The sequence below is a fragment of the Lepidochelys kempii genome, chromosome 9 (assembly GCF_965140285.1).
Source record: "Lepidochelys kempii isolate rLepKem1 chromosome 9, rLepKem1.hap1, whole genome shotgun sequence".
Lineage (NCBI taxonomy): Eukaryota > Metazoa > Chordata > Testudines > Cheloniidae > Lepidochelys > Lepidochelys kempii.
In genome coordinates this window covers 92,216,755-92,243,821 of record NC_136388.1, presented here as the reverse complement: position 1 = coordinate 92,243,821, position 27,067 = coordinate 92,216,755, and the positions used below count along the sequence as shown (strand labels likewise).

The window sequence follows — 27,067 nt, the reverse complement described above, 5'->3', positions numbered from 1 at the left end:
TGCCATGTACATTGGTCAAACTGGACAGTCTCTACGTAAAAGAATAAATGGACACAAATCAGATGTCAAGAATTATAACATTCATAAACCAGTCAGAGAACACTTCAATCTCTCTGGTCACGTGATTACAGACATGAAAGTTGCGATATTACAACAAAAAAACTTCAAAACCAGACTCCAGCGAGAAACTGTTGAATTGGAATTCATTTGCAAATTGGATACAATTAACTTAGGCTTGAATAGAGACTGGGAGTGGCTAAGTCATTATGCAAGGTAACCTATTTCCCCTTGTTTTTTCCTACCCCCCCTCCCAGACGTTCTTGTTAAACCCTGGATTTGTGCTGGAAATGGCCCACCTTGATTATCATACACTTTGTAAGGAGAGTGATCACTTTAGATAAGCTATTACCAGCAGGAGAGTGGGGTGGGGGGAAGTATTTTTTCATGCTTTGTGTATATAAAAAGATCTTCTACACTTTCCACATTATGCATCCGATGAAGTGAACTGTAGCTCACGAAAGCTTATGCTCAAATAAATTGGTTAGTCTCTAAGGTGCCACAAGTACTCCTTTTCTTTTCACAGAGCCTGAGTCGGCTGGCATGGTCCAGCTGTGGGTTTTTCTTTGCAGTATAGACACATTCTAACATGTAAAACACCTTACTTAGAGTTAGACTGTGTTTTCAGACCTGTCTGTGGGGCTGCCATCAGGAGGCCTTTATTTACTTCCCCCATGACTAGAAGCTCTTCAACCCTACCTCAAAGCCAATCAGAGGGCTGCCGTTGTGAGCATCTTAACCCCCTTCCAGGCCAGAGGCTCTCTGATCAAAGGGCCAACAGAGCTTCTGTAGCAGAGAGATGTAGAAGTACTGACTGCTCCACAAAGTGAGAGATCTGGAAGTACTCAGCACCTGCAGAGAGCTTTAATTGGCTGCACTTCCCCTGAAGGCAGGAGAACTGGACAGGGAGCCAATCAGAAGGGAATTTCCCTTTTGCCTGAAAAGGAGTCTTCCCATTCCCTCAATATCTCCCTCCTCTCTCTACCCCAAATACCCCTAAAATCCTCTCACCAATCTCCTCTCTCTTCCTTACTCATGCTCTCTCCTTTCCTCACCCAAGCCATTATTTGAGGGAAAACGTTCAGCTCCCAAACAATTCACTTTCAGGATTCCAGAGGGTTGTTATAACGATCACAAAGGACAAAACTGATTTTAAAACTTCTGAAAAATATCTTCAATGTCCTATAAAGCTCCAGTATTTCTTCTTTATTATTCTGTCTTGTATTTTCCCATTATGTCTATCACATGGGTTTACGAGAGATTGAGCTGTGACCAGTTCTCTAACAGTACTTGCTTTATGCTGGAAAAGACAACTTGGTTAGCCTTGTTGTTTCAAAATGTTCTGTTGTCACCCAAAGGTCTTTAAAGAGAGACCTATGTGGCTTTAGTTGCAAGTAGACAGATTAATTGCTTTTGCGTATATTTGGATGGACAGAGAAATGCTTAGAATCTATTTGATGTTGTCTTAGCACTACTAATAGTTTAACTTACAGTTTACTAATAATGCACTTGTGCCAGATTTCGGGTTTCAGTTAATGTAAAATGCAGTGGTTGTTGGCATGGTACAGCTACCTTTGATCTTTGTAAATGACCCACAGTAAATTGTTGAATGTATGAAACTGAACAGTAGGACGTCTCAAGTTGAGGAATAGATGTGATGTTACCTTGAAAAACCTGTAGAGCATTAACAGAGTTTGTTTTGATGGGAATCTATCCAAGGCACCGTGCGGTATGTAGGCTGTGTATTGATAGGAGTGCATATAATGAAGACCTGTTCTTCAAACATGGCAGGGAAATTACTACTTTCACAGTGAATAAAGCAGCCTAGACTCCATGAATAATATGCTGATGCTACGTTCCTTTCTCTTCCAGTTTCATTTCAAAGTGGTAAGAATGGATTTTATGAATACTTTTTTAAGCAGTTAACTTCTTAAGTAGTTTTGAACTTTGTGAAATATTTAAACAAACATGGGTAAAACATGACTAATTAGTACAAATATATTTCAGATGCTTAATATGACTGATAAACAGCTGTTCAGTGTGTGTTATTTCAGTAATAAAATGTACATTTTTACTAGCAAGTACGTAATCTTTTATTTTAAAGGCTTCATGTTTTGTTTGGTAATGCAGTAATGGAATAGAGATAAGACAGGGAGGAAATGAACATAATTCTTTAGAGGTACAGTACTTGCATTCAGTCTAATATTAAAAATATTCTGTAAATTAGTGCTGGATTTGCTATTCTCACTGTGTGCGGTGATGGTGGTGGGGGGAGTGTTTTGTTTGTTTATTTTCTTTTGATATTCCCCCCCACACACTCCCCCCAGTAACTTGAGGGCTTCGAAGTATTTTCTATAATTAGTAAACAAAAACTCTTTGAAAACATTGTGCTTAACAAAATGCTAGACAACACCCTAATAAAGAAAAAAGTGTGGCCATGGATCAGGTCTTGTGAATTCTAGAAATCTGCTATCCTATTTTTGGAAACCAAAAAACATTTGTAAAGCTGTTGCTTCTGTTTAATTTTTTTCTCAAAATTCATTCTGAAAGCCAACATCATGAGATAATACTGAAAGGATCCACAGAATAAAGTATGTGCTCTCTACCTGGTCCATGTTTTCAGTGAGAGAAAATATAACTGTTGGAAAGACAAACTGTAATTCTGAGTATAACGTACATAGCCAATGAAAAGTACAGTATAATGTAGAGGATTTTGTATTATTACAGGTTCCCCTCCACTCCTGGCATTTAATCAAAGCCACAGTCATTGTGTAAATTTAATCACCTTGCAACACACTAGTAATTTCATTATCTTCTTTCCATTTGACAGTACTTAGATAGAGGTTTAAAATTATATTACAGCGATAAAATAGATTTTTGAGTAAAATATTCAAGATAAATATTATCAGACAAGGCAGTGCAACTGAGGCAATGAAAGAGATAATGGTTTAAGCCAGGATTGGAATAAATGATGCCCTAAAAGAGAGCAATATTATTTAAAATGCTTCAATGGACAACTTGTCAATATTTTTTCACTCACAAGAGTGAAGAACCAGAGGTGTCTTGGCACCTGTTTTCTAATTGCTAGACACAGCTATTTCTTTTTTTCAGAAGTCCATTTATGGGGCATTATGGATCCTGGAGAGAATGGCTCAAGATGTTGAGCAGTGCAAGCAGATGTATACTTACACGCTCACACATATAATCCCTGATGGAGTTGTATAAAGATTTTATGGCATGAGTTTGGGACACAAATTATGTAGGTCATGCGAAAGGAGCACCAACAAAGCATTAACACTGCCCACCACTACCATGTATTCTGTATGTTCCCTGTATGGTTTTACAGGAAAAAAAAAAAGAGACTTCTTTAGAAATGCTTGAGAATTTTTAGAAATATTATTAGTACTATTTTTCACATCCCTCTGCCTGCAAAGGCAGGTGGCTTTAGTACAATTTATGAGCCTCAGACGGAGAGGAAATTATAACTAATACATTTTAGAAAACTCTAAAAATAGCTTTTCTTGTCCTCATAATGTAATGAGATGAAGGCTTGATATTTTGTGGGCTAGATGCATGTGTTGCATCCCTTTGGAAAGGGGAGATTCGAAGCTTCTCTCCAGTTGTATATAGCACTCAGTATAGCATTGATAGTTTGAGAAATGTTGGACCTTTAGTGTGGTGTGTGAAGGGTTACCACCATGCCTGTCTAAGTCTAGTACATATCTGATAAAGTGTGTGTGTGTATGCTGGACACAGGAATTGCCATATGGTAGATAAAATCAGTAGTTTGTCTAGTCTGGTATCCTGTCTCCAGCAGTAGTCAGTATTCAGTATGCTTTAGAGGAACAACTAACTAAAAGGAGAAGTTTTTTTCCTAACCCAGGCAATTAGTGGTTAGTTTATGCCCTGAATGAGGGTTTACACCCTTTATAAATGTTTATCCTTTCTAAACACACTATGGATGCTGTTGTTATCCATTTAAATGCCTCATTCTTTTTTTAGCCCTACAATAAAATAATGTGGGTGAATAGATATTATATGTATGTCAGAGTAAGACATACAGATTCAGATTAAGTTCAAATGTTCATTCTGCTGCCCTAACTGCTTATTCCTAATTCCCATAATTGATATAGGTGGTAACCAGCAATAATACATATACAGGGCCATTGGACAGCAGCAGTTCAGTATTGTTAAGCGATATTTGTCCTTCTAAGTATTTATAAGGTGCTTTCAACTTGGCTTCTAAGTACCAAACCCTGGTAGGAAAAACACCCTTAAACAGATTTTTTGTAATTGTGTAGAACAGACAGACATTTACTGTGTAAAAAAAGTACTGGTCAATGATTTTTAAGGGGTGAGCAATGCTCAAACAAGGACTCTTTCTAAGGGAGATTTTGCCAAATCTCCTTGACCAAAGGAAGGTGCCTGTATCCCAGGGCAGTGTGGTTAAAGACGGATAAAATGAGAAGCTGCCAAGATTCTGTTTTTGATGTGGAAGATATCCCTATGCCACTTCCTCCTGGTGGGGTCAGGGAAAGGAAATTTAGTGACATTATGCCTCAGAAGGCAGCACTTCTCACTTCTTTCAGAAGTTCATGGGTTCCAATCCCCCGTCAGGACTTGTCCTCCTACCCAGTAATGACATTGCTGTGCAGTGCCTTCTGCCATACTTTTGATGAGATAATTATCTGAGTTTCAGTCTATCTGTCGGTAGCAGCTGTTGAGATGAAAGTGGAAGATCCCATGGCACATTCATAAAGAGTAGATTATAATCCAGGTGTCCTGGACAACTTTTTCTCTTCCAGAAATGCACTTCCAGTGTCCAAAGCTGCACGTGACCTATTGTTAAATGCCTGCTGCATTTGCCAACACCACTGCACTACCACTTTCTGGCTCTTCACTTCAGAAAGCGTATTAAGATAACTTGATTATGCGATAAAATGCTCTTTAAAAATTCTCTTCTGATAAATGTCTGTACACCTTTCAGGCTTAGGCTATAGCATTAGCCCCAGTCCTTAACACTGAACTCCCCACCACCTTTAATTCTTCACGCCAATACGTTTCCTTTTTGCACTGTTATTTTGATGCTCTTTGCATTGCCTTTGGGAACAGAGAAATGCCACCCAGCCCGCATGCTATTTATGTTGTTCCTTGCACTGAACCGCATGAATGAATATGTTCTCAACGTTTATTGTTGTTTAATGCGCAGAGTCTAATTTGAGAATTTGTATAAAAACTGCTGCAGATAATACTTAAACTATCCAAATATTATTTTCTATGCAATTGCTTTTTGACATGCATTACATACCTCATTAATTCAAATATGTAATCTCCCTTTGCATTCTTAGGACCAAATTCTGCCCTCAGGTATAAATGCACAACACCTATTTGTATCAATGGGGACTATGCACAGATACGAGACTGCGAAATATGGCCCTTACTAGAGTTAATCTTGATAATGTCCTTTATAAAAAGCTTTTGTAAGGTTGTCATTCTCTAGCACCCCTTCTCCCCAGAAGCCTTGCTATATCTTGTAACTAGCCCATCTATTTCTGTCTTCTCCAGACTGTTGCTGATATGGTGACACTAAATAGGTAAGAATGTTCACGTAGCATGGTGACCGCACAATTGCTGTAGCTAGCTTAGCTATCTTGCCAGTTACCACCATCTTAGGTAAAGTTTTCCAGTTATGGGTGTCAAAGATAAGAGGGTGAAGGAGACACATAAAATTACTTTAAAGGCAGAATACAACAACATGGAACACAGCCAGTAGCTGGACAGTGCTCTCCCACGGAATTGGCGCATGGTGTCGATGACTGATGGAAGGTGTGTATGGTATGCTTTGGAAAAAGGATGGAGGATGGAACCAAGGAGTTATATATTATTTCTTTAATAATAATAATTGTTCACAGTGAAGTAACATCTCTTTGTGTCCAATCTTTGAAAGCAATGGGTTAATTTACATCACTGCATAGTTCAACATATTGCAAAGCACCAGACCGTGTCTCCTGGATCAACTCTGGCTTTTAGTAACTGTCTGGAGTAACTGAACATTTATCATTTTACCACCAAAATATTAAAGGATAGGTTATTATTTGTGGCTTAACTTGAATTAATAATTTACTCAGGTTTTTCATTACCTACTTATTTTAAACACCTGTGTAGTTACTGTCAGTGGCTAGTAATTCATGAAGTTTAAAACTTCCGCTGAATGGTTTTTCTCCTAAAAGACTATTTTAGTTTATCAGTAAATATTCCCAAATCAGAGCTAAAACAGGGAATGCAATAATCCAGATTCCTCTTTTCTAGTCTAAATTGTTAATGCCTTTCCATAGAGCTAGTGAAAAATCTCTCCCTTTCTTTGTTCAGTGAAGCATTTATTTTTTTCTATGGTGTGACTGCATAATGAGTGCCTGCTGAGACAGTATGTGTAATGCATACTTGTATGCATCAAAACCATGGGAGCCCAGACTTTAATCACAGGCCTCTGTTTACAGTGGGGAAAAGTGTTACATGGGTGTTCCACAGTTTTATTGTGGAATTTTCCTTGGGAACTGGGATATGCATTGTCTATCTTATTTAAAAAATCCCACTGAACTTGGTTTGACTTCATGGTAGCATGTGACTCAGTATCAACAAGTAAAAACACCTAAAAAGTAAATATTCAATTTAGAAGAAAAAAAAACCTTTGTGTAGAAAAGAATGTGTGGGGTGATTGTTGTTTTTTCCAGAAAGCATTTGTTCTTTCTTTATTTTGAAGTTATTTGCATTTCTTGTTTGGCTGAAATCCCAAAACAGACACAGTGGGCCTGAGTCTGCAAGGTGCTGAGCATTTGTTGGTAGGCTTTTAGCACCTTGAAGAATCAGGCTCTAAGGCCCTAGATGCAGAGGGCTCCTGACATAGTGGAACTTCTGTAGTTCTGTTAAGCCTTGAATTGCAGAAAGAGGTTGCCCAAAGCCTGTTCTACTGTGCTGCTTCACTGCCTAGTGAGAAGGATTCCTCTCCAGCTTGGAACTGTGGAGTTTCCCAAGATCTAGACAAGTTATTCAGGATGAGCACTGGGCACAGGAATTTGAAGTAAGAGTCAAATCTCTCCCTTTGTTTACACCACTGAAACCACACTGTGGTGCCAAAGGCTTCAATAGGAACCCCTACTGTATATACCAGGACAAGATTTGGTCATATCTGAAAATTCTCACATCAGAAGACGTAACTCATCATTCCTCTTTCTTGCACTTTGACCTTTTTCCTAGTTCTCTTTTCAGTCAAATGTTGTGTGACAGGGTCAAGCCAGATGGCTACAGGAGAGTAATAGAAGGCAGATATATTAGCCCCAGGTTAAGTAGGTCCCTTTTCCCTGAGTAAGGTAACAGGGAAGGTTCCAGAACAATCAGGAACCTTCTGGAGACAATTAAGACAGACAGGCTGATTACAACACCTGCAGCCAATCAAGAAGCTGCTAGAATCAATTAAGGCAGGCTAATCAGGGGCACCTGAGTTTAAAAAGGAGCTCACTTCAGTTTGTGGTGTGCGTGTGAGGAGCTGGGAGCAAGAGGTACTAGGAGCTGAGAATGAGAACGCATACTGTTGGAGGACTGAGGAGTACAAGCATTATCAGACACCAGGAGGAAGGTCCTATGGTGAGAATAAAGAAGGGGTTGGGAGGAGGCAATGGGGAAGTAGCCCAGGGAGTTGAAGCTGTCGCACAGCTGTTCCAGGAGGCACTCTAGTCAGCTGCATTCCACTTGGCCCTGGGCTGGAACCCGGAGTAGAGGGCGGGCCCGGGTTCCCCCCAAACTTCCCAACTCTTGGTCAGACACAGGAGGAGTTGACCTGGACTGTGGGTTCACGAAAATGGCCAAACTGCGGGGTACCGTGAAGCTCCAAGGCGAGCAAATCTGCCAATAAGCACAAGACCCACCAAGGTAGAGGAGGAACTTTGTCACAGTTGTTAATACTTTAAAGCAAGGTGCTCAAATGTGCATTTAATAAACAAAAATAATTTGATTTACGATTCAAGAGGATGGTTATTGTTTGCAACTACAAACATTAGTAAGCAAAGATTCTGCAAGGCCTGTATGTATCCATGTCAAACTTGCACTTCGTAGTCTTGCAGATTGGCCTGTTTTTGTAGGCTCATAAGATAGATCAATCTGTCTAGCTATCATTTTTTCGTTCGTTCGTTCTTTCGTTCTTTCTTTACACTTTATACTTTCCAGGATGTGGTCTCTGCATTGCTCCACTGTCTTGTACCTGTGCACATTAGCCCTGTTCAGCACACATGGAACACATCTGCTTGTGCATGCACATATCCACTGTCTGCTATCTGAAGAGCTGAACATCTTAATGTCTGCAGGAGTATAACTCCCAGAATCAGCCAGTGACAGAAACAAGCCTTAATTTATTTTCGCTGTTGTAAAGGTTTTAGAGCCCTGATTACACTGTGATGGCCAAAATCTAAACTCCTTCTACCCACTACAGAGCAGCTTGTCTAGTTACTCTTGTGGTAACTGACGTACTATTTCTCCAAATGCAATACACATCCCCCCCAAAATATGGAAAAAGATATCGTGAAAGTTAATTCATATGTACCTTTTGTGTAACACAGTCCGTAGCTAATGTATGTACAGATGAGAAAAGTCCCAGCATTCCTTTCCTTTATATACTGTGACAAGCACGGTTTTGATCTCAATGGCACCATTTATTTGAGAACTGACAGCTATATAAATATCATACAAAGAGTAGATAGCCGGCAGTGTTATAGTTTTTATAAATGGAGAGACCTGCAAGTCTAAAAGATGTAGGACACGGTTTTACTTCAAATGGGCCTTTGGCCAAAACATAAACCGAATTGTCACCTTTTCTTCAGGTGCTAAAAGTCTCAATTCCTGATTATACTAGTAATGTCCCTCTAACTGTAGAAATTGTTTTCTTTGAATAAGCAAGGAAAGAGGCTAGTTCTTTTGTGTTGATAATGTTAAGCTCTTTAATTTTAGGGTAACTATTTTGAGGTAATAGTTCACTTCCTGAACACTGGGATAAACACATTTCTCATGTCTCGGAAGACAGCAGCATTGCCTACAAACTTAAAGATACAAATTAAAACAATCAAAATTAAAAGCATTTTCAATTTGCATGATCACTAAGTCACAAGGTAGCTGCAGCATGTGATAGAGTGGTAGAGTATGCAAATTTAAATACTGTTAAGCAACAGGATACTTTTAGGAATGCTTTTACCAAAAAATATGCAGTGAGTATATAAATTTGAATTGTAATGACAGATCACTTCAGTCAAATGAAGCCTAACAATCAAAGCTATTTTGATGTCTAGTCTTTTTTTTCCTGAAATATTTGATACTGCAGTTGGAGAGCTCCAAGTCAAAGCAAATATGAAAGGCATAAATTTGCTAGTGCTTCAGAGCTTCCCGATTTTAACTCTCATACTGACACTAGTGCACTAAAAAAATCAGTGGACTCTGGATACAACCAATTTACTTTTGGTTTTAAATCCCCCAATATTGTGTTGTATTGTTTGGGCTTTTTTTAAACCAACATTTTTGTTGATTAATGTCATTCATGCATTCATGTTATTTCATCATTAACCTGATCAGGAGCTATAGGTAGCAAAAACTAACAATATCCTAGTAACCAGATTACTGTGTGCATGTGGGGCTTATTTATTGCTTGAATGCACCATACAGCTTTTAACAGGGTTGTGTGATAGAATGTTTGAATACAAACAATTAAACAAAATCAAATTGTTCAAGCCCTGAATTTTTCCTACATTAATAAAACATCAGCTCTGCATAGGTTTTCTTATAGTGTGTCTAAAGGTTTAGCAAATTCATGTTAACATAGCTGTGTAACCATAAACATGTAAATCCATGAAGATGTTTCTGTTGCACAGTGGTATTACTTGGACTGTCAACTTGATAACAAGAATGATCCAAGTGAATTCTGACTGACAAAAATTGCAGTTGGATAACCACTTCAGTTTGTTTAAGCAAATGAGTGCCTAAGCTCTCAAGTACTCTCTTTTAGAACAGTCAGTGTTCATTAGTCCATTTCATGTCTCACAGGTATGTGTGTAACTACAATTAGCAACAAGCTACAAATGCCCTTCTTTCACAAAAAGAAAAGGAGGACTTGTGGCACCTTAGAGACTAACCAATTTATTAGAGCATGAGCTTTCGTGAGCTACAGCTTATGCTCTAATAAATTGGTTAGTCTCTAAGGTGCCACAAGTCCTCCTTTTCTTTTTGCGAATACAGACTAACACGGCTGTTACTCTGAAACCTTCTTTCACAGAAATTCATTGCATGGAGCCAGAGGAGTGATAGAAATTGACACTCAACACTGCAGTTAAGTAAAAATAAAAGTAACAATTCTTGCACATTTAAAATGTTTGTAGCTCTCCTTAGCTTTAGGGATTAAAGGGAGAGCATGATGATTTGCATGGCCCTGCGTTTACGGTGAAAAAGCCTTCTCTATAATTTATGCACTGTGATTCTTCAAGGGCCACCCAATGGAGCGGCAATGCACAAATGTGTTTTGATTATTTTTTGAGAAAAAAACAGGAACAAATGGATATCATAATCAGTGTTTTTTTAAAATGTAAATGAATCAGCCCTTGAGATGCTTCTTTGCATTTTTAAACCATTTTAATATAAAGTCCTTTTCTTAGTCACTATAATGGATGAATGAACCCATTGTCAAATACTTCATTCAATGATAATTTGATGTCCATTAAATATGTGTGTCATCAAATTAACATCAAGTGCGAAAGGCTAATGAATCTATTCAGTACTTAAGCATGTTTTCGAAGGATGACATTTTCATCTGCCTGGAAACAAAGTTAGAGAATTAAACACCAATTCTGTGCCTCTCTGAACACTCTTTAATAAGGAAATAACTTGTGGAACTTGGCAGATTTTCCCTAAACCATGAGATAAAGCCCGTACATAAACAATAATATCCTGTGGTACTTGGTACCAAATTAGCTGACTTTTATTGCCACTGAATAAAGCCAGTCTGGCTTTTTTCAGAGTTCATTCTTGAAATTCCAGGAATATTGTAGTAGACCACTTCAAAGGTTATTATTCATCATCAGAAAACCTTTTGACTGTTTACTGACTCTTGATCTTCGCTCTCTTCTACATTGACAAATTATTTCAAATCACACAGGAGGTGCAGATTCTGTGAGGAGGGTATTATGTGTTCAAAGTGCAGGTTCATTAACTAAATCATCATTTTGCAGTTAAGAATTGTGGTTATTCCTGGGTAGGTGTGGGTAACTGTGAACATAGAAGGGAGGGTACTTGCTGACCCATGGTGAGTGTTGTGTTAATATTTGACATCTTTGCCTGTAGGCTTTTGCCTCTAGGTTTTAATAACCTATAACAACGATTATTACTGGAATAATGCATATGGAAGATGGAATACCACCTTCACGGACATTGACTTAAAATAATATTTCATTTACAAAATATTAACTAACTAATCCCCAAACCTCCTGAGAGATACCTATATAAGTACTATTGTCCCTCATTTTACAGGTGGCGAAACTGAGGCACAGAGAAGTGAAGTGACTTGCCCAAAACTACACAGTGGTAGAGCTTTTAGGCCACATTCTGTTGCATACTGGTAAACTCCTAGTGCTGGCTTTAGTCTTTTTTGATTTATACAGCTATGTAAGGTCCTACACTACCTATATGTCCCCCACCTGCCTATATTCACTATCTGTGGTCTCGTCTGACTCCAGCACTAACTATTATGGCAGGAAATGGATACCTTAATTGGCTTTCCCAATCCTATCACTTGGAAAGTTGTATTGCAACTCAATTTCCTGACTTCCCAGTCTGTCTGTGGGGGTGGTGGGGTGAGGGGAGGTCACCGGAGGCCACAGAATGTCTTAAAACAGATGGAACAAGGGTGGCTACACCCAAGGAATGTTTTATATAGAAGGCAGTTAGGGAGGGAAGGGGTATGCAAAAGTGGGAGACTTGATTTTAAATGGAGAGGAAGTTGCAAGGGGCTCCTGCCCATGCTACTTTGCTTAGAGACTTGCAAAAGCCTAGGGATTCTTCTGCTGGTTGGTGTTGAGACATTCCTGATGATATCACTTCTGGAAGTCAACGTGTATAGGGATGGTATTTGAGTTTGTGGGTGGATGGCAATATCTGGAGATCTCAAATTTCTTTGATCCCAGTAAATCTGTATGTGGTACAGACATTGTGCTTGTTGTACTAGTTAGCTCTCATGGAGCTGGATGAAGATAAACTGTCTGTGCTAAATATTTTAGGTCTATCAGCTGCCTACAACACCACTGTAGGGTACTACCATTCTGGTCTAAGTGAAATTGCACTGAAGTGGCTCCACTGCTTTCTTTCTGAGAGATCTCAGAGGAGTATGTTAGGCAATTAGTCATCAGCTCCCAGGACTATCGTGCTGGGTACCATACTGTTCTGTTATCACCCCTCCTGTTCAATATGGTTATTAGGAGGGTAAGTGAGGAGTAGGAGATATTGTGTCTCCAGTATGTTGATGATGCCCAGCTCTACATCTCCATCTAATTCAGCCTGGCTAGTGCACATGAACAATGTATTCATTCTCAGAATTACACTGAAGTTTGGAGGAAAGGTTACCTGGCTGAGACTCACCCCAGAGAAGACTGAAGTAATGCTTGTGGTTTGGGGAAAGCAACTGGGACCAATGGCTAGGACTATCTGATCTCCTAATGTGGGGGTGGCTACCATTTATTGCTCAGTTTACTGATTGCAGACTTTGTTAGATCCCTGGCTGATCCTGGAAACATCTATAGCAACAGGGGTCAAAAGTGCTTTCCCCTCTGCAGTTGTCAAGAAGTTTGAGAACTTTTCTCCTATGTCTTTGTCATCCTGAGATTAGACGGCTGTCATGCTCTCTACATGGGGCTGGAACTAGTGGTGCAGAATATGATTGCCTTACTAATTGATGTTTCACAATGGTAGCATATTACGTTACTGCTTGAATATCTGCATTAGCTTCCGTTAACTTCTGGGTGAAATTTAAGATGGTGATTTATCAGACTAAATACACAAATATTTTGGGCCTGGCCAACCTGAAAGTTTTCCTCTGTCCTGGGTGATACGGTCGACAGTTGCAATCATTCGAGGCGTTGACATCTTCATAGTCTTAAAGCCTATAGAGGGGGTCTAGAACTCACTTTCCCCTTAGTTATGATGGAGACTGGATTTGTTAAGTTTTAGGGCACACTGCAAGGGTCATCTGTTAGCTCAGGGAATGGGTTGTGCGATTGGGGTTTGTTATGGGGTAACATTTCTGGAGGGTTCTGTTGCAGTAAATGGACCTATTATTATTGTTAAGTGGACTGTGGTGTGATGTTGCACTCCATATGTTTTATGGAAATATGCTTATGAGTGAATATGATGTAACTGGGATATGCTTTATGCAAAAGGTCTCTTGTAAGGCATCATAACAAAGGTTATAACCTACTGAATATATTCCTCCTATTTGTATGTATGTATCATTCTTGTATCTGAAGCTAGAAATATGAAGCATAACTCTGAGCTCCTACAGTAATTATGCAAAGTGTGGGCCATTAATGGTGGTTTAGAATCTTGATGCCTCCCATTAACTAGGACATTTGGTTGTAAATGGCTCTGTTTACTTACAAACTGTCCTGTGTACATGTGGGCCAGCCCAGGAAGAATGGAGGCTGGGGGTCTCAAAGGACATGTGACCATGTCACATGATATTGGAATCCATCTTAAATCTGGTACTTTTCCATTTAGAAGGGAGGGTGGGGACCCAGAGAGATAAAAGATTCCCACCTTGTGCCAAAGCTATAAAAGGGGGGTGGAACAGAACAAAGGGGGCTGCCAGTTATGATAACACCCCTGCTTTCTACCTAAGATGTTTGCTGGAACTAACAAGGACTGTACCAGAGGAAAGGATTGGGCCCAGACTAGGAAGGAGTCTAGTCTGTGAAAGAAGTTTATTGGAACATCTCTGAACATCTTACATGTAAACAGTTTCTTAATGTACTAGGCGTAGACTTGCGTGTTTCTGCTTTATTTTGCTTGGTGATTAACTTTGTTCTGTCTGTTATTAGTTGAAACCACTTAAATCCTACTTTTTATCCTTAATAAAATCACTTTTGTTTATTAGTAAACCCAGAGTAAGTGATTAATACCTGGGGAAACAAACAGCTGTGCATAACTCCCTATCAGTGTTATAGAGGGCGGACAGTTTGAGTTTACTCTGTATAAGCTTTATACAGAGTAAACAGATTTATTTGGGGTTTAGATCCCATTGGGAGCTGGGTGTCTAGGTGCTGGAGATAGGTGACCTGTTGAGCAGTTTTTGGTTAAGTCTGCAGCTTTTGGGGGCATGGAGCAGACCTGGGTCTGTGTTGCAGCAGGCTAGCATGTCTGGCTCAACAAGGCAGGGTTCTGGAGTCCCAAGCTGGCAGGGAAAACGGGCTCAGAGGTAACTTCAGCACATCAGGTGACAGTCCCAAGGGGGTCCCTGTGACCAAACCCGTCACATATGATATGGAGTGACCTGCATGGTCAGACTCCTTTGCATTAAGGAGCTTTTACTGTTGCATGCCTAGAGTTTGAATAGTTGCTTTTAATACATTTAATAAGGGAAGGAGATAATATTACAAATCCTACAAGGCAGATGCAGGTAACAGGTGTTTAAATGAGGGATGGGCAAAACCAGTTGGGATGGCAATCACTGACCTGAATTTTCATCACACTGACCTGAATTTTTCACCACAAATGCATACTGTGTTGTTTTTCTTTTTGAGTATTGTTGAAGTATCTGTTTTGTTTGCATTTTTGTTTTTGTGTCTGCTTTTGTATTTCCTGGCTCTGTGTGTGTGTGTGTGTGTGTGTGTGTGTGTGTGTGTGTGTGTGTGTGTGTGTACGTAAGAGAGAGAGCATGGGTAGAGGAGGGAGATGCCAAAATAACACAAGAAGGTTGTTGAAAATTTTTCAGAGCTGCTTTTAGGTTATTTCTGACCCAGCTGAAACTAGGAAGGACTGGATATGTTCTAGCCTGAGTTTGGCAATAAAAAGGTTTGGATAAGCACAATAGAGGTCATACCCTGGTCCCATTGAAGTCAACTGGAATATTGCAGTTGACTTATCCATTTTTTGGGGTGCTTGTATGAGCCAAACCACCAAACTGTTGGAAGTTTGCCTGGCACTGATATCTGTATTCTATCTTTGCATCTCAATTAGGTTTTTATTTTAACTATTGTGCATTTTGAATAAAGGTAAGTAAAAATAATATTTTGCACATATATAGAACCTCTCATTTGAGGATCACATGTTATTTTACAGACATTAAAAAACGCAACACTTTCAGGGGTGAGATGTCACTGTTGTTAATATTGCACAGTAATACTGCACAACAGTTTAGGACAGGAAGTGATGTATATAGCATATCCAATTGAAAATGCACAGAGAAATTAGGAATTAGACTGTAGTGACCTGACTGGAATTCTCCTAGGACATCAGAGTTAATACCCCTACTCTGACAAAAATTGCCATGAGATCTTCAAAGAACTTTTCAATAATGCATAAATATTACAGTTAGAAACCCAGTATTGAGTTTTTAAAGAGTATAATCTCAATGAGAGAAAACAGACTTCATACTAATAGACAATTAGGAGACCCAGGCACTAACTTTTAATGGAATCTCCATTAGTAAGACCTGTGGATATTGCACTAATTTCATTTAAGTAGCAAGACAAAGAAATAGTTAAATGCAGAGAAGATTTTACCTTTATGTTGCATACAGTTCTTCACATCCCCCCCCCCCGAGTGCTACCTAGTGAAGATATTAAATTAACAGATGCTGCTGTTTCTTACTTTCAAACACATTATTTTGTACTCTATTACACATTTTAATATAAACAATGAACAAAGTTGATAGTTTATGTACAGTAGATAGTAACATTTTAAAGACTATCCCAGTGAGTATATTTTATCCATTTGAAATATAGTTGAACATAATTCAGAATAAGAGATTGCTTTTTTCCATTTATTTTTAGGTAATGTTTTGGTAGCATTCTTAATGTCACCATTATATTTGAACTTAACAGAATTATAATAAATCACACACTTGACAATAATTCCTTCATTCTGGTTTTCACTTTCAACCTCTTCTCATTGTTTTATATTTTTTAACATAAAGACAACATGTTTCTAAATTAGATTTAATACATTGTCTTTTAAAACCCGAAAGCTGGGTATTTCTGTAGAAGGAATGATTGTCAAATGCTTATAATAAAATGTACAGGCAGTTAATGGCAGTTAATCTTTCCATTTATAGACTTATTTGTCTATTACATTCTTTATTTCTTTATACTACTTTGATCATGCCCTGCTTGGTTAGTCCTAAGATAAAGGAGAAACAGACATTCTCACCACAGTTTCTCCATCTTAGAAAATCTTTTCTGTTACCCTTTTGTGAACAGAAATTTATAATTCAGTTTGTTTTTAAAGACTCTGTTCTGAAGATTGTGGGGTGCGTTTTTTAGGTATTCAATATCAATTATATATTTTCCATCCATGAATTTACCTATGTAGAAAGGCAAATGTATCATCAGCATGGTATTCATCAAGAAAAACATGAAATAGGCAACATGGTGCCAGTATTTTTGTTTCACTACATACTTGAGCATGGATTCCTCATTTGGCAGCATTTCTTTCCTTTTTGAACCTCATAATACATTTGGCTGGAACTTCATTTAGTGTTTGAAAATAAAGTGGTATCCTCTAGAATTGCATAGTTTATCACAATGTAAGATGCTAAGAATTGCCTCTGGATAGACTGCTCAAACTGATGTTTCTGCCATTTTAATGTACCCAAAGCCACTTGTGTCTGCTGTTGATGTCACTTGCATTCTCTCGGGTATTAAGAAAAAGGAACATACTTTTGTTCTTGACGCAGCAAGATGCAACCAAGGAATTACAAAAGCTGTAAAGGAAAGTGTGGGTACAGAAAGTCCTCAAACTCAGTTAGTGATTGAATGGTGGATTCCACAAAATGAAGATCAGTGTGCACATTTGTCCTGAATTCAATCACTAAACTGGGATATGGTAACATGACAAGACAAGAAATTAAATCTCAGTTCACTAGGGCTTTCTTTGCATTGGTCAAAATCAATATATTTGTATTTGATAAAAGCAGAAGGCAAAAGATGATTTGAGACTACTTAAAGCTGAAGGATATATATCTGCCTACTATATGATAGGAAAATTGTTTAATAGCAGTTCCTCTCAGGACATGGACTCCTCCCCCTCTCATTCTTCTGGGGTTAGTAGAAGACTGGGTTATTTCCCTGAATACATTGCCCTTGGATAGCTTTAGTTATGCATTTATCTTTTACAAAAAGTTTCCAAGTTTCTTGATCCAGACTTGGTGTTAAAAGTGACCTGCAAAGAGAAGTAAATATAGGGCCTATGTCCTTTTTCGTTGCTTTATAAAATATGGATAGAAATATATGAGAAATTCAGGTCTTGTCTACCTTGCATGGCCCTGATTCAGGGAAGCACTTAAGTGCGTGCTTAACTTTTTACTATCATAAACATCTCTGGGACACCCTCCCCACCAACGGTTTTCCAGAAAAACTAGTGAGGACCAGTCTTTCTGTTCCTGATATTTCTTGGGTAAATAACAAATAGGGGGAAAAAATTAAAAACAAACAAATTTTTCAGGCTGTCTTTATTCATCATAAAGAAGAATAAAGGGGTACAGGTCCATTAATTAAAAAGCCCTTTGCAGGACACCTTTTAATTCAGGGTAAGTGTCTCCTGATTTTTTTCCCCATTCTTTACAGGTGCAAGATGTAGTAAAACTATTCCACTGTAAAACTGCCCCATTGGAAGCTCAAGGATATAAAGGTTATAGAAAATAGGTAAATTATCTTCTGCCTTTTCCATCTGAATTATACACAAAATCATCCTTGCACAGTTTGTAGGCTATGTTAGTGATCACCATTGTACAAGAGTGGTGGAACCCTTTTGTAGTGCCTGATCATGAGAGATGTTGATCATCCAAGAAATCTCACTGAAGTCTAGTTTAGGCAAGACCATTGAGCGAAACTTTAATATAAATCAGCTAAAGTTTCAATGTATTTTAAAAACAAAAGTCCATTGAGATGCATTCAGGCTTCACTAAATGAATTTTCAGTATATCCAAGTTAACTACATGACCTTGTTTATGCTTGCCATTTCCCTCCCTCCTGTGCCCCCAAACTTCTCAACTTTGCTGCCACTGGCAGAGCTGAACTGGTGGGAAATGTGGGGTGAGGGAAAAGGGTAGTGCTGATACAGCTTATGTAAATCCCATTGTTCTATATGCAAGTTATAGCCACGTTGTACTATAAGTAATCCTCTCTGAATAAAATGCAAGGTGTTAGAGTTTAGAAACATGCTTATTTGTCCAACAAAAACAAGCACCATCTTCCTGTTTAGTTATCACATTGTCTTTAGAATTCTGCAGAAAACTGATATACAATGGTTATTCAAATTAATTAAAATGAACTGTAAATATTTGTTGGTCCTATAACTATTTCCCTGACTCTGTTAGAAAAGTAGAATAATGATAGTCCAGTTTTGGCTCCAATGCATGGGCTGGCTTCCAAAGAACTGAAATTTCCTATGTTTAAGATTTCTAACCATACCTTCCTGACCTCGGGGGATCTCTGCGTAACACCTGGACTCTGTGCAGGTCACGTGGTCTTCCAGTGGATCATTGGATAATGTGCCAAAGGCACGAGTACCCGCCACAACAGCCTCAAGGCAGAGCGGGAGTGGCGATTAAAGATAAGGGAGAAGAAAGGAATTGGAGAAGTATCCAGGGATAGCAGGGGGCATGTCTGAAGGATAGATCTCAGAATTGGAGACAAGTGCAAAAGATGCGAGGAAGGAGGGTAAGTCATGGAAGAAGTGGAGAAGAGAATTCTAGCCACATATTGGCAGTCTTGTTTTTGGAAAGATGAACAAGATCCTGCACAGAGGAGGTTGTTATGGACGAAGGGATAGAGAAAAAATATGAAGGGAAACTTAATGGTAAAGAAGGGTTAGCGGGGGTTGACTGACATTCAAAAACATGTTTTATTATAACCATAGATTAATAATCCATTATGAGAAATATCTTTTCACAAGAGTAGATTGCATGGTAAGCAATCCAACCTTTACTTTAACATTCTTTTGTTTGTAAAAAAATAAAGCAGTGATTGCAACACTGAAATCATTCATGGCAGTTTCATTCCTCCCCCGTGCAGGTTAAACGCTCATTTAGAAAAAAATAATAATTATGCACCAGATTGGGTGGGTAATAGCCAAGAAACACTGAAAGGAAATGCCTGTAATATTTTTTAAGTGTGATAATCATATTTGATTTGGCTGCATCTACAAAAATTCAAATAAAAATGTCTGACTTCATTTACAGAAGGATTTTTTTTATTACACTGTGGAGGGACGGGTGAAGGAGCAAAGCACCAAAATGGTCATGTATTCATTTGAAAAATTAGAAGAGACTTCTGGCAGCCTCACGGAATATCAGATTACCAAAAAAATAGACACAGTTTTAGACTGCAGGAGTTGTAATATTAGAGAGATGCACAGTATTTACTTCTGGTCTAAATACTTATTTTATCCCTTCCCAGAGAGGTTTCAGAGAGTGATATGAGAGTTCCACTCTGCTTTATCTTTCAGATGTTGGTTTTATACCCTAGAGAAAGAGAATAAGAGAGCATATTTGTTTTTGTTTTTTTTAAAAAAGGTAATCTTTGGTCAAACTAAATTCCAGCTAAAAATATCTTCAGAAATCTAAAGGGATCCATTCAAAGTTTTTTAATAGTCATATGAAAAACATATTGGGACAGAATATATTTTTTCATACATTTTTCCAATGCGGTAAGTACTGAATATTAAATTCCTGACGCACACTCCTTAGCTGTCTGTCTGCTACATATCAGTAAATATTCAAACATTGAATAGGAGATTAGGTGTTTATAGGAGATTGCTTCTTATTCATTGGTACAGTATGGTAGAACTTTGATGTTAACTGAGACCTTTGTTACCTGTGAGGTAAAGCCATTAGATATGGGGCCTTTGAATTGTTCGAAGTACAGCTGCAGCCAACCTTATTTTCATATGAATGCAGGCACAGTACTTTACTTTAGACCACAAGTCTTGTAGGGAGAGAGGTTTCATGTTATGAGATTTTAATTGAAAATTAATAAATCAATATCTTTCCATAGACTTCTGTACTCCTATGATACTTCCTTAAGGCATGCCCAGAGTAGGGAGACTGAACTGTATAGATTAATTCAGAGCACATTTGCTATGTTATTGAAGATTCCAACTCTGTTAAGATATTGATTATTATTAAATATGTATATTGAGGGGCCATATTATTCCAGCTGCTAGAGGCCCATTATGTTCTCAAAGATGACTATTGTTATCCCATTTCATAAACTGCTCATTCTCAGCAAGCAGACTAATTAAAATATCGTCGTCTCTTTTGTATATATTCTTCCACATTGCTAGTCTCCATGGGACTGCCACTCACATTTATTCCCTGTTGTTACATAGTCTGTAAATATTTCACCTATTTTCCTAGTTGTATTAAACACTGAATGTAAGAGACAAAAATTGGTTCACAGATGTATTCGAGTTAATTGACATTTTCTGTCTTTTCTTCCTAATTCTATGATTCACTTACTGTAACCCTCATACTTCTAGGGATGTAAAAGTGATTGCTTCTGAGACCTGTTGAATTTTGGATACTATAATGTTCAACACTAATTGTTGAAGGTGTAACAATCAGGTTTAAAATTTTAATCTTCCCATCACCCTCACCCTTCTTTTCTCTGACTGAAGACTTTTCTCGAGCTAATGAGCACAAATATGTTATCTGTAGATCTATGTATGTATGTATGTAATTGGCTTTCTCCAGAGGTTTGTCCAGTGGCAGAGATATTGCTGCTTCATGAATGGTACTTTGCCATAACTTGGTGCTCTCCTTGTGGGTATTCAGTGTAAGACTTCTCTGAAATTGTCATCCTCCTGTCCAACCCTTGAATGCTGTGTTGAGGTTTAGAACCTCTGACATCCCCTGTAATTATGCCATAAGATATAGTGAACACATCTCTTAAGGGCCCAGCCCTGGTAGGTGCTGATTACCCTCAACTTCTGGTGCTCTGTTCTGTTTTTAGGCCACTAAACGATGCCAGTCTCTCTAAGTCTAGCCTGAGTCTGAAGTGTTTCTCCTGTGTCCCTTGTTACCTATAGAAAGAAGGTTCCTGCATATTTCATTAGAAACAGCAGACATTGTCCTGGAAAATGTAAAACCCACTCCATTATCATAACTGGGCAATTGTCTGAGACAGCTGGCACCTTGAGACTGGAACTCAGTTAAGGAAAGTGGCCTTTAAAAAACAAATGGCTAGCAGCGCTGATAAGGCTAAATTGCCTTATCAACCATCAACCAAAGGAACCACTAAACAATGTCAGAACATGCAGGGCTACAAAGGCGAGATAGAAACGGGTTGTATGTTCTCCTGCAACTTTGCACCTTCTGTGTCTTTGCTGCAGAGTTAACTTGGGTGAATTCATCTCAAGTTAGCCGAGCTTGAGTGAGAGTGCGGCCACACTGAAAAATAACATTTGAACTGCAGAGAGTGATTGGATTATTGCACAGAATGACTGCATTGGCAGATGACCAGTTGTTCTAACTGTAGCCAATGCAGTTACAAGCACCACCACACTCAAGTTAAGGGGTTTTGTGTGTGGACAGGACTCAAGATTGGGGAAATCCTCAAATTATAACTCAAGCTAACTCTGCAGTGAAGACGAGCACTAGGTCAATAGTGAATGAAAATCATTGGTTAGTAGCATATATGAAATGAAGTGGCAATCACAACCCAGTTCCTAGTCCAAGTCACTGACCCACATTTGGCAGTAATTGGTATTGTCATATTTGTTGAAATGGTATGGTGGAATGTTGATGTTAATCTGTTGCTTTATTACCTAGGCCCTGAGCAGAAGGGCCAGGGATTGAGAGATGGGTATGGAGTGTGAATTACTGTCCTGCACCAGAGGTCAGACTGAATCATCATGGCAGGAAAACACGGGGAAGCCTGTGTAATACTGTGCTACCGGTGCTGTGCCTCTCCTGAAGATAGAGAACTGCAGTCTGGGCTAGTACCTTTAACAATACAAGATTCACATTCTGAAAAGAAAAAAAGGGAGAAATAGGCAGCATGGCCACGTGGCAGGCTGGAAAGTGTATGGTATGGGCCAGTGACAGCAGTGCTTGGGTGAGATCACAGTCATGAAGCACAGAAGGACAGAGGTGAGGAGGAGCGCTTTGGAAGAGAAGAGGGAGAGACATAAGCATATGTAGTAAGCTAGTGTGTTCACTGAGTACAAGGAATGGCACAGAAGGATTTCATGACTGATTATATTGTAAGCAAGGGGTAGTGAGTCAAGGGTGATTAAAATGTCTGACGATTTTTCACACATCACAAAATGTAAAACAATCTATTTAGTCATAAAATAATCTTTTTGCATTATTTGCATTATATGTCACTTCCCAAAGAGAAAAAATATTTGTTTAAAAATAAAAGCTTCAGACTCATAGTGATTTGAAACAAAGGTATCAAAATGCTTTACAAAGGTTAATTCATTAAGCCTCACAACATGCTGTGAAACAGGTACCCTTCCTTCCTTTATATGTGTAATACCATGCCTATGAAGAACACATTGTTACAGTGATTTTAAACTGTAAACTTAGAGTAAACTGAGGCCCAGAGCTGATGAGTCATTTGCATTAATGCCACACAGCAGCTCAGGAGAAAGCTCAGAATAGGACTAACTCCCAGTAACTGGCTCTAACCACTAGACTACAGTCCTCCTGTGTATTTAAAATGCAAAACGGCTTTGCATTTTTCTGTCGTTTTCTATTTTACACTTTAACAGGATGTGACTTGATTTCCAGAGAACTTGGAGGCAGTTCACATTATCCACTCCACTCTGTAAATTATATTATTTGCAAAACTAGATGATTCAGCCCCGTGATGAAAATTGCCCAGTCAGACAGACCTAATTTGTGCAGAAAGGAAAGCGTGTCCTTTGCAGGAAGGTCTGTTCTCTGCGAATCTACTTGATGGATGAATGAAGAGAATAGGAAGAATTTTATTAAAGGCACATCTCAAAATCAGTTGCAAAGGATATATATCTGTAAATGGTTTCAGAGTGGTAGCCATGTTAGTCTGTATCAGCAAAAAGAACGAGGAGTACTTGTGGCACCTTAGAGACTAACAAATTTATTTGAGCATAAGCTGTCGTGGGCTAAAACCCACTTCATCGGGTGCATGCAATGGAAAATACAGTAGGAAGAGATATATATATATATACACACACACAACATGAAAAAATGGGTGTTGCTATACACACTATAATGAGAGTGAAGAATTAAGGTGAGCTATTATCAGCAAGAGAAAAAAACCTTTTGTAGTGATAATCAGGATGGCCCATTTCCAACAGTTGACAAGAAGGTGAGAGTAACAGTAGGGGGGGAAATAAGCATGGGGAAATAGTTTTTACTTTGTGTAATGACCCATCCACTCCCAGTCTTTATTCAAGCCTAATTTAATGGTGTCCAGTTTGCAAATTAATTCCAATTCAGCATTCTCTCATTGGAGTCTGTTTTTGAAGTTTTTTTGTTATAATGTGACTTTTAGGTTTGTAATCGAGTGCCCAGGGAGATTGAAGTGTTCTCTGACTGTATTTTCCACTGCATGCATCTGGTGAAGTGGGTTTTAGCCCACAAAAGCTTATGCTCAAATAAATTTGTTTGTCTCTAAGGTGCCACAAGTACTCCTCGTTCTTCTATCTGTAAATGTTTCCACTGGATACATGACAATCTATGAAGTGTCTGAGTCAGATTCTGAATTCTGTTTTCTCCTACCTGTCCAAATACAACCAATTTGTAATTGTTTCTGGTGATTTTCATACTAGCACTTTATTTAGCTGTTAACAAATACTATCATTCCTTATTACACAGAACTTAAACCAATCCATTTACATGACTGCTGTTGCTTTCCCACACCTGACAAAGAGCTATCTTGTCTCTCTCACCAACAGAAGTTGGTCCAAAAACAGATATTATCTCATCCACCTGGTCTCTCTCTCATAGCTAAACATGTACAAAAAGAAAAGGAGTACTTGTGGCACCTTAGAGACTAACCAATTTATTTGAGCATGAGCTTTCGTGAGCTACAGCTCACTTCATCAGATGCATACCGTGGAAACTGCAGCAGGCTTTATTTATACACAGAGAATATGAAAAAATACCTCCTCCCACCCCACTGTCCTGCTGGTAATAGCTTATCTAAAGTGATCATCAGGTGGGCCATTTCCTGCACAAATCCAGGTTCTCTCACCCCCTCACCCCCCTCCCAAAAACCACACACACAAACTCACTCTCCTGCTGGTAATAGCTCATCCAAAGTGACCATTCTCCCTACAATGTGCATAATCAAGGTGGGCCATTTCCAGCACAAATCCAGGTTTTCTCACATCCCCCCCACCCCCATACACACACAAACTCACTCTCCTGCTGGTAATACCTCATCCAAACTGACCACTCTCCTGCTGGTAATGAGCTATTACCAGCAGGAGAGTGAGTTTGTGTGTGTATGGGGGTGGGGGGGATGTGAGAAAACCTGGATTTGTGCTGGAAATGGCCCACCTGATGATCACTTTAGATAAGCTATTACCAGCAGGACAGTGGGGTGGGAGGAGGTATTGTTTCATATTCTCTGTGTATATATAAAGTCTGCTGCAGTTTCCACGGCATGCATCCGATGAAGTGAGCTGTCGCTCACGAAAGCTCATGCTCAAATAAATTGGTTAGTCTCTAAGGTGCCACAAGTCCTCCTTTTCTTTTTGCGGCTACAGACTTACACGGCTGCGACTGTGAAACGAAACATGTCCATGAACCCTCAGAGCCCTGAAGACAAGTTTATCATCAGCCTCACTTCTCTTCATGCCCCTGCTAGAAATCCTGCTTCCCACCACTGAGAATGAGACTCATTCACTCACTACCAAAGCATTCTTGCCAAATACTGGAAGGTGTCCTGCCCGCCTAAAATGAGTTGGCCAGCAAACTCGGCTCCACTGACCACTGCATCACTAGCTTTTCCCCGCTAACGGTTCCCATGCTGATTTCTCTCTGCCTTGGTCTGCCTGCCTTCTGAAATCTGTGCCCTTCTCCTCATTCTGTCTAAAAGAGGGTTTGGGGAATGGCAGGCTATATTGGGAGTATAGGCCAGAGAAGGAGATTGGAGTTTGTGTTGCGTTGGGGAGGCAGGAAAACTCAAGACCTGCTCCAAGTAAAGCATTTAGGACCCTCCCAGCTTTCCATCATAGCACCTTCTTGCAGCCTCAGAAAATCATTTGAAATTAACCGTGTGTTAATAACATCTTTATTTCCAGTCCTTTCCTAATCCCGCCTTTCAAAGCCATTTGCTTATCAAGGACAGAGTAGCTGTTAGCTGAAGCACTGAAGATAAAGGGAGCAGATTAGTGGAGTGTCACCAGGACCACTATTGGGACCGATTGTGCTCACATTATAATGTGACATGTGAAAAGCAGCATGCAGTTATAAGGATGAAATGTGCTAATGACAGCCTTCTCACAGAAAGGAGGAGAACAGGACACACTCAGCAGACTTGTATCGACTGGAGCCAAGGAAGATAGGTGTAACGTTCTAAGGAAGATGACAGGTTTCAGAGTAGCAGCCGTGTTAGTCTGTATCCGCAAAAAGAAAAGGAGGACTTGTGGCACCTTAGTACTTGTGGTATTTTCCACGGTATGCATCCGATGAAGTGAGCTGTAGCTCACGAAAGCTCATGCTCAAATAAATTGGTTAGTCTCTAAGGTGCCACAAGTACTCCTTTTCTTTATTTTAAGGAAGAGTGATCAAAAAAAGGGGACTGCACCTTTAACTGCAGTCTGTTCGATTTTCTTTGTTTTTTCTTTTGAGGAATTAATGTTCATAAAAATGAAGGATTAAGAGCCAGGCATAAGATGATAAGCACGCTGCACTCTCCCAAACACTGTTTTGCCAGTACACCTCAATTGTGACCTGCAGCAGTCCTCTCCTTTTCCAGTGTTGAGCCATCTACTGTGTTGTACCAGTGCATGGCATGTGACCTGTAGCGCTCTGTGCTATTTCAGAGCGGAGATGTATAGAACCCACACAGGGCTGCTGGTAATCACAAGGAAAAAGTAATCTGCTTTGTGGGTGGTTAGTTCAAACAGAAAAAATAAGACATGCTCCCATGCTGTGCAGTTTCCATCAGGAAAAGTTGAATAGCAAAATGACAGTGTTTCCGCTTTCCCGACTGCCAGTTTATATCTGGCTGTTGTCCTCACCAGCACACACATTCCTTCCTCCTTCTCTGGAGAGCTGTAGGTTGCTAAGAAGTATGTGAATTTAACTTCTGCATTGCAGGCAAGCAGTGCCTCATTTGATGGTTCCTCTTTGTAATTAAAGCAGTGGCTTTAGGATTAGCTGACTGCTTTGGGTAGGGTGTTAATCTCTGGTAGCCAACCCATACCCCACACACATGGTACATTTGAAAACTCAGGGAAGTGGATGGCTCCTGGAAGTTGTAATGGAGGATAAAAAACAAATCCACCCAAATAGCAGTGTTACCGTCTGATGACAGCTTGATGGCCTGTGCTAGTTTAGTTTGGTGATTGCAGTTGTTTACAGTACAAAAACCACTGGTACAATTGATACCATTTGGCACTTTGGTAGTCTGAGTAGTGATAGATTGAATGGACTGAACTACCCCCTCTGTTTTAGAAGTGATCCTTTCGGATCAAAACAGGTATGTTGGTGGGGCCATGTGGCGAAACATTCTCTCTCATTCCCTGTGCTGAGCCTGCTGTTCATAAATCTAGGTCA

The 27,067-nt window shown here is 39.3% G+C and overlaps 1 protein-coding gene across 1 annotated transcript in view; it reads left to right on the top strand.

Annotated features, from left to right (window-relative positions):
• Positions 1-27,067, top strand: part of MAMLD1 (mastermind like domain containing 1) — a 349,448-nt gene that overhangs the window by 43,955 nt on the left and 278,426 nt on the right. The gene's annotated exons all lie outside the window — the stretch shown is intronic.